This window comes from Euprymna scolopes, chromosome 27 (assembly GCF_053919585.1).
Source record: "Euprymna scolopes isolate OS-2025 chromosome 27, ASM5391958v1, whole genome shotgun sequence".
NCBI classification, from domain to species: domain Eukaryota; kingdom Metazoa; phylum Mollusca; class Cephalopoda; order Sepiida; family Sepiolidae; genus Euprymna; species Euprymna scolopes.
Genome location: NC_136508.1, coordinates 24,238,287 through 24,247,154, shown reverse-complemented (window position 1 = coordinate 24,247,154; position 8,868 = coordinate 24,238,287). Strand labels below are relative to the sequence as shown.

Sequence of the window (8,868 nt, the reverse complement as noted above, 5' to 3'; positions counted from 1 at the left end):
GCTTCTTTAAATCCAACATGTCATTATTTTTCGTGACGAGTTTGGGTATTCAGTGTATCTTAAATAGTATGTGACTAATCCCTCCACCCAGCAATATATACAACTAGTATAACATAATTTCATAAACTCAACAGTAGGCTCTCTACAGTGCAATGTAGACTACAATATATTGTGGATTAAGTCACTGCAAGAAGGCATGTGAAGCTTCCTCCCGGTTCATCGCGTTGGGTCCTCAACTAGAGCAGGCTATCAATCGATTTGATTGAAAAATGGGCGATTTCAGCGACAATAAAATTATACCGTTGACCCTCATTCAATCCCGGACAACATCGGATCTCTCTGCTAATATATATATATATATATATATATATATATATATATATATATATATATATATATATGTTTTTGTTCATTTCATGAAAGATTTCAAGAAGAATTGAGAACAGTGTCTTTCGTAAGTGAGAAGACGACCTGCCTGACGAAAAGAAAAGTGAGACAGGTGCGTGGATAGGAGTGGGGGTTGTTCAATCAAACACATTAACCTTCCGAAGGAACAAAAGAAAGAAGAAAAAAGTAAAACGAATTCAAAGAGAAGCTTTGAATACTTAGTTAAATGAATTCTAGGGGGGGGGGTAATACGTGCGACGATGAAGGACGGGGGGGGGGCAATCATCACGATCGTATGAAAATTGACAGCAACTGACATTTGACAGCCGGCATGAAAATGTCAGAAGAGACTTTGGAAATCTTTCTCTTGTGTTCTTCGATTTAGACTCGTTAAATAATGATTGAATGACCCTGTTCGACTAAAAGTGGAGTTGATTAGTTGAAAAGGACAAAGTCGGAGGGGGCGGATAGACGGGGAATAGGAGGAGGAAAGATGATGAGATTCATAAATTTGGAATTGTCTTTCTTTCAATATTGACGCCATCATCAGAGTCTCTTGTGCGCTGATTATGACCGTTTTGTTTCGAGAGAAGAAAAAAATATATGGGAATTGGTACGGTTTTAGTAGTTTGAAAAAAAAATGAGACATAAAAATTGTGAGACGGAATGATTTAGTTTTCTGGTATCGAGCTGAAAAGTGATGCAAGCAGAATCGTTGCCGAAATACAAATGATAAAACTTTGAAATGAGATTAATGAGAATTATGTCAGATAATCGATTGGAAGCGAACACTAAAAGTGCGAGAAAAAACGATGCAACATGGTAAACTTTTAGGTCCAACTACAAATCTCTTTGCTACAAATCTCAAATAGCTTGGCATCCTGTAGAGACAGTTAACATTCCTGTGTGGCAATGTACAAATTCGGTTGTGTGAAATATTGTTAAGAACAGTATTTTCCATGGTAGGTTTGGTTAAAAGATTAAAATTAGTGTCAGATAGACTGCAAAAGAAAGTGAGAGCTATACGGAAAACAGACCTACGTTTCTTGACCAAATCTGCATTAGTAAACGTCAAAGAATGAATCATTTTTTTTCTAAATTTTACATATTATTCTTCTAGGGTAATGCAATCAAGAAAAATACCAACTTTGTTCGTATTTGTTTTTGAGTTTTAGCTGGACATGTACACACGCACAATACAAAATAGAGTGTTATGAGCATAGGGCAATCCTCAATAAATCCTGAACAACATTGGGTCTTCCTGCTAGTGTGTATGTATGTCAGGTCATGTTATATGCTACTGGTACCATGTAACTCAGTACTACCTGCATCATGGTTGGTTCACCGGCGACTAAACTGGTATCCCCACCAGACTTGTTTGGTGAGGAGGGTGGCTAGTCTCCCTGAAGGATTAAAAACAAGACCTTCCAAAGGGCGAATGAACCCTTTTTCGGGGTCAACGGCCAACTAGCACCGTGTGCGTTTGTGTGTATGTGTGTGTTGGGGTGGATAGGACTCCTGTAAGCCATGGTGAAGGCAACCTTTCTAGGAGAAGCAAATCTCTGATTTAAAAAAACATAAAGCGGGAGACCAGTACCCGCATTAAGCTGGTCTGCAGTTTAACTTGTTGCTGGCTATCTTGCTCTTGCTTGTTGCTGGATCCGAACATTTTGAACCGAGAGAGAGACTTAGCTGTCGTACAAAGCTAAGACTCTGTAACATCATCTGTGTATAGATACTCCCTCAGGCATTTGTCTATAAAAGTGGTCCTGTGGCGATGGAAAAGTTGTGACGCGTGGAGGTTTGAAATGCTGGAAGTATGTAATAAATGATCTCAATGACCATCGTCAGTGTCATGCCTGCTTGAGCGTGTGAATTCACCGGTAGTCATTTTTTGGCTCAGGGACTTTAAGTGTCTGAGGGAGTGGCACCCGTCTGACAAGATGTTGCAATCATCATATATATATATATATATATATATATATATATATATAAAATAATAATAAAAGGATAAAAAATCCGACAATATGAATTTTAAAGGAAAAAAAACAAAATACTTATGATACGTCGGTTCAGTGATTCTTATTTAAACGACTGTTTTTCAAATGTGAAGTATATCCCTTCAACTTCCAGTTAGTGGCGGATATTTAGGATAGAAATATGGATCGTTTTGTCACCTTAATAACTACAATAAGAAGGCAACAAAACAATCCATATTTCTGTCCTGAATACCTGACATTAACTGGAAGCTCAAGGGATATATTTCACATTTAAAAGCAGACGAATCGAGTATTTTGTTTCTTCCTTTTCATTTTAAATTCATATATATATATATATATATATATATATATATATATATATATATATATTATATATATATATGCTAGCATTTAAGCCCGGCGTTTCCCGGGTGTTTAGAGGTATATGTTGAGCAAAAAAAAAACAAGGGGTCAATTTTTTTAACTTCCCCCCTAATGTCTCATCTTTCCCCCTAATGTCTCATCTTTCCCCCTAATGTCTCATCTTTCCCCCTAATATCTCATCTTTTTTTTCTTTCTAATGTCTCATTCTTCCCCCCCCCCCCACTAATTTCTCATCTTTTTTTTCCCTGTTCATCTGTTTTTGTAGACTTTCCTTTTGTAATGTTTCGTTTTGCCTTTGTTTCATTTTTTTTTTTCATTTTTTTTTTTTTCAGACTTCAGAATCAAGTGAATCTGAGCCGAAACCAAAACCAAAGAGTAAAAAAAGCCAATTGAGTTCAGGTATTTTGTTTTTCTTTTGAAATTTGAAAGGTGTACTTTTATTATTTTCAGACCTCTGCCCCTCCCCCCAATAATTTTGTCATCTCTGTTTTTATAAAGTTCGATATCTATATATATATATCTGTACATTCAGAATTCACTCTTAAAATAAATACGTGATCATGAATTTTGGAACTCAGCTGTTAGGCGTAAAGGGTAGTGATGTGAGATAGTTCATACAAAGAAGATAAAAGGAGTGGGTGTGATAATGAAGATACTGCCGATTTTTTTGTCAAATTTTAACAAATTTTAAATATTTTCGATATTTTATTTTAGCTATAAAGTTGAGTTTTTTTTTCTTCTTGCTCTGACATTGATATTAAAAGCCTACTTTTACTATATCTATATATTAATACGATAGCGTGTGAGTTATTTTGTGTGTCATGCTTTCTGGCAAATTTCATTGGTTGAGATTTAATTCTGGAATACACATTAATTCCAAAATACACATTTACGAACACTCCAGGCGGCATTCGATTAGTGTGTTCTTACCGCTATATTTCTTTTTAATTCCATAAAATTTAGGGTTTTATCTTTCTGGTAAATGCAAAAGTTGTTAAGAAATAATTGATTTTAAGTTATTCTGTAGTCAAAACGCTAATACAAATCTCTCGGCCGGCAGGCACTTTAAGTTTTCTAATTTAAAATATTTGGGACAAAAATTGATGCATCACTGCAGTTCTATATTTTTTAATAATATCTACAGCAGTTATTTATTTTTTTTTTTTCATTGTTTTCTACATTTTTTTATTGTTTGAGAGATAGACCGACCAATGCTCGTGTTTTTGTAATTTAAAATATTATTGCTAGTACTACATTTTTATATTTGTGTGTGTGTGTACTTACGCTCATCTATGTCTCTGTGTGTGTTTGGGAAAAAAAATCGATGCGTTCCTATAGTTTTATTTTTTGTAATCATAGCTATTATTATTATTGTTTTCTTTTTCATTGTTTAATTTGTTTACATTTTTATATTTGTGTGTGTGTGTGTGTGTGTACTTACGCTCATCTATGTCTGTGTGTGTTTGGGGAAAAAAATCTATGCGTTCCTGTAGTTTTATTTTTTGTAATCATAGCTATTATTATTATTGTTATTTGTTTTCTTTTTCATTGTTTAATTTGTTTATATTTTTTATTGTGTGTGTGTGTGTGTGTGTGTGTGTGTGTGTGTGTGTGTACTTATGCTCATCTATGTCTCTGTGTGTGTTTGGGGGAAAAAAATCTATGCGTTCCTATAGTTTTTTTTTTTCATCAAATCTCCACACTAACGTAATGTACTTGCAATAACCCTTATCCCTGAGTGGCTTCCGGGCCTTGATAAGTGGTGATCACTGTGTAAAAAAAAAAGCAAATAAGAAATGATTTGCGGTGATTTTAAACGTTACCTCTTCTTTTATCGTAAATTAAACTCATTAATAAGAAAAAATAAAGATGGTACACCAGGGCTTGAACACTGCCTCAGATTGAATTATGACGATGTTGGAATCGTAACACAAGTTTTTAATTAATGAAAATAATGTTTGCTCTATTATAATATTTCTCCCTGTGATGTGTGGTGCTTATTCTTGTGTTATCCCTTACCGGATTTTTCATTATTTTCTCTTCTGTTTCCGCCTTATCCTTGGAGAGATGGAACATCCCACAAGTTATTATACACGTGTTGTTCGTCCCCTGCTTTTCATGTCGGGTTCCGTAAATAATCAAGTTATCTTAATGGAGATTATCTTCTGTGGAGATTGTTGCTTTTATTGAAGCAAATCATTCAGATGCGTGTTTGCACCTCTGGCCACAATCCAGAAACGCAATTGATCCCGTTCCAAAGCGAAAGTAGTACGGAATCTTCTGCCAAAGTTGGAGAAATCCGTCTGGAAAAAGAAATTGGAAAAGAACTCTAAAACCGCGTCTTTTAACCTGAAATCAAAGTTCGAGCCTTGGTTAGTGTGGTTTGTTGTACGGCATATCAACCCATTTGGGGGCTTATTTCATGTTGAAACCAGTTATTTTTTAGCTTCATATTCTTAGTGCTTTAAAAAATCAGTTTACATAATGTGTATTTGCCCAGGCATCACCGGGACATGGATTCTGCTAGCATATATATATATATATATATATATATATATATATATATATATATATACTATTGTATAAAAGTCATTTTGTGTGTGTATGTGAGTTCCTTCCTCATAGGTTCCAAAACGGCTGAGCCTATCTTTTGCAAATTTCACACAAAGCTAATTTATATTTCTGGCAGTGTTCTTAGACATGTTTTGTACAGAAATTCATCAGATAAGTATTGAACATCGAAAAAATCCGATCCTTAAAAATTCTTTCTTCTCTTCTAGATAAAAAAAAATTTACATATATATATATATATATATATATATATATATATATATATATAGCCACTTTGAAGTAGGGGGCTACTATCAGGGACATAAGTTGCTGGGGTATTATGAGGGGAGTTGAGTAGCAAGATGTCTGTTCACATTACTCATGAACTTCTGCATATCAGTACAGTTATGAAAGCAGAATCCCGGAAAAAAAATGTACATAATTTCCTAACCATATAAATACACTTATGGAGATGATCTATATATATTTTAGTTTTACTAATAGTTTAAAATCATTAAATATTTATCATTTCATCATTAATACGAGCCATGCTAAAAAGAATCGTTTTTGGCATTGGAAAATAGGCATAATTAAGATTAAAGGTCCCGTGGGCATTCCTTGGGTTTTGATAATCAGCAATACTGAAGGCGGTTAACTGAGTCTGTTCAAACACACTTCTTCCCCCAACGTGTGGAACCAGCTCCGGAAGAAGTGGTATCTGCACTCAGTACCTTGAAGGCCAAACTAGACAAACATTGGAGGAACCACCCACTTCATTTTGATTACAAAGACTGTTTTCCGTCTTACCATATATTGTATTGTGTAACAACTAAAATGACTGGATTCGGCATCCAATCAACCGGAAAGGGTTGACATGCCATAAACCAGAATAATCAAACCCCTGTTTAAAGATCTACTTCAAATAAATTATTCCATATTAAATGGAAATTAAATTTGAAGTGTCTTGATTGTTAAATTTACTTTAGAGATAAAAAAAAAAAATTAGAGCCCTTTTCTGAACAAAATCGGCCCGACAGCAACAAAGCATTTTTGGACTGATTGGCAAGGACGTATCCCTGACTGATGCAAACAACTCCTATTCAAACTTATTTTCTTTTCTCCTTACAGATTACCTCCCCATGGCTGGCAGCAGTGGCGGAACGGGTTACAGACCTTCAAGGCGGTACTTTTCTGGTGGATGAGGTTAAGTTTACAGCGGAAACTTCCCGGAAAACAGAAACTCATCAGGAAATAGCGAACATCTTATTTAAAATTTATCAGGAATCCAAACTCCTCCCTCCCCGAATCATTTTTTTGTTTTTGATCCTCAAGATATAAGCTCAATTTAATTGAGAAATGGATTTTGAAATTTTCTGGTGGGTTCTGTTTACGTTTTCCGCTGTATGATGGGCGTGATTACAATCGAAAAATCTTTAACATTTTTGTGGTACTTCTTTCTTTACTTGAATTGAATTGGAGGAATTTTATTTTGCGTGGTGGGGGTCAAGGGGAAATGAAATGTATGTTTAAGCTTCATCACCTATTAGTAGCTAAAGATGACGTCAGGACTTTATCACGAATGGTAACCTTCAAATAGTAATTTGTTTTTTCTTGTGAAAATATAATCAGTGCAATAAATTTTATGAATTTGAAATTTAAAAAAAAACAGTTTTTATTTATTTACTGTAGATCTTTTGTGGTTTATTACCAAATAAAATCAATGTTTCAGCATGTATATGCATATAATCGAAATATATATAAAACAAATCCTTCAAAGTAACCTAAATATAAGACCGGTATCATCTTAGCAGATTCGAAAACTTATACTATGTAGGTACTTAATATGCAAGTCTTTATTATATAAGAAATATGTTACAAATTTACAATTTCATAAACAAAGTTTTTCTTTGCCAAACTATAAAATCAATGTATTTGCAGTTTTTTGTAACTGGATTTTAAATATATTGTAAACTTAAATAAGAAAAATTATTCATTTATTTTTTATTTATATTTTATTTAAATCTGTTTTAGAAGTTATTAAAATAAATTGCTTCAAGGTTTGTTTTTTTATCAAGAAGACAAAAACAAATTACTATTTAGTGGTCTAAATAAGCCTGGATACTTTTTTCAGGTTATCATCAGCATCAGTGCTGACGTCACATTAACGGATTTTCAGCATTGTTTTTTATATTTATTTAATTTTTTTATTTGCTTAATTTTTTATGGAGAGTGTTTGTTCTACCAGTGGAGATTGTGAAAAACAAACATGGCCACATATTCTTTGGTTTCTTCAGATTACTGTTCTCATTTTGAGTTTTATTTGCATAAAGTTTCTGTTAATCTAACTTCCAACCTTCTTCACATATATCTTGTCAAGTTCAGAAATCTTTCTGCCAAACTAGGGAATCTACACCATGTTCTCATCCCATCAGCAATGACTGGGTAGAAGTCCTAAGTAATTCATAATTTTATTGTGAGTGTTGCCTGCACTATGAATTGAACCCTTCAACCTCTAGTAGAGTGTAACTTTATAACTTAATTTTGCTAAGTAGTTTATCCACTAAGCCAGAACTCTCTCCAATTATGGCTGACAGAATGAGAGCATATTACTCTCACGGATTAAATTCCAAACCTATTTTCTTTCTAGATGTACAATCTTACTATTAGGTTGGTACAAAAATAATGCCGTTTTTTGACATTCAACTATATAAAAAAAAAACGATATTATTTTTGCACCAATCTAATACTTATCCTTATAGAGTATTTTTTAATATTAGATATCCCTTTATGATGGAATGAGAGCATGTTATTCTTGTGGATTAAATAAAGGGTTCCATTTAAAATTCCATGCAGATTCTCGAGTTTGGCAAGATGCACTTGAAGAAGGTCAGAGATTTCATCATCTGAAATGTTGTGAAAATAACATTGTAGATGAGAACAATAGTCCAAAGAATCCAAATAATATGAATAATTAATTCTCATCTCAAAAATTGAGAAACGTAAACATTGCAACGTATTTTGACTTTTCATTAAATGCTTATTCGAAACGGAGTTTCTATTAATTTAATTTAGTCGATTCAAGAGGAATTCCTCCTTTGCAATTCTCGTGTTAATGAAGAATTCTTCAAAGTGTTGATTAGGACGGTGACTTTGTCAACAGCGTTTTGCTTCCAAAGTCACTTGATCAAAAGATGACAAAATGATTGTAATTGGGGTTTTTTTTTTACATTCTAACAATTTTTATGCATTTTTTTTTTTCTGTTTTTAATGTAAAACAAGTAACAATAAAAGAATTAAACTAAATTCGCTTTCCATCTTGAATATTTTGAGCAAAGAATTCCAGATTTTTATGTCGGAAGAGTTCAACATTCACCCATGAAAAGAATATTTTTTAAAGGTTTCTGTAATAGAAAATTTAATTTGCATTTGCAGGGGTAGGCGTTCAAAATTAATGAGATTTTTTATGATTGTTTTAGTTTTGTTTTTTGTTTTTTGTTTTTCATGAAAATAGAAAGGACTTTGACCTTTGTTGCTGGCAAAGATTGTCAGGAAAAAGATTAACTGTATT

The 8,868-nt window shown here is 33.3% G+C and overlaps 1 long non-coding RNA gene across 1 annotated transcript; it reads left to right on the top strand.

The window, feature by feature from the left end:
* The first annotated feature begins 2,971 nt into the window (after nt 1–2,971).
* LOC145248800 (uncharacterized) lies at nt 2,972–8,603 on the top strand. Its single transcript, XR_013863403.1, has 2 exons — nt 2,972–3,149; nt 6,429–8,603. It is a non-coding gene; the product is annotated as an uncharacterized LOC145248800 (long non-coding RNA).
* The last annotated feature ends 265 nt before the right edge of the window (nt 8,604–8,868 follow it).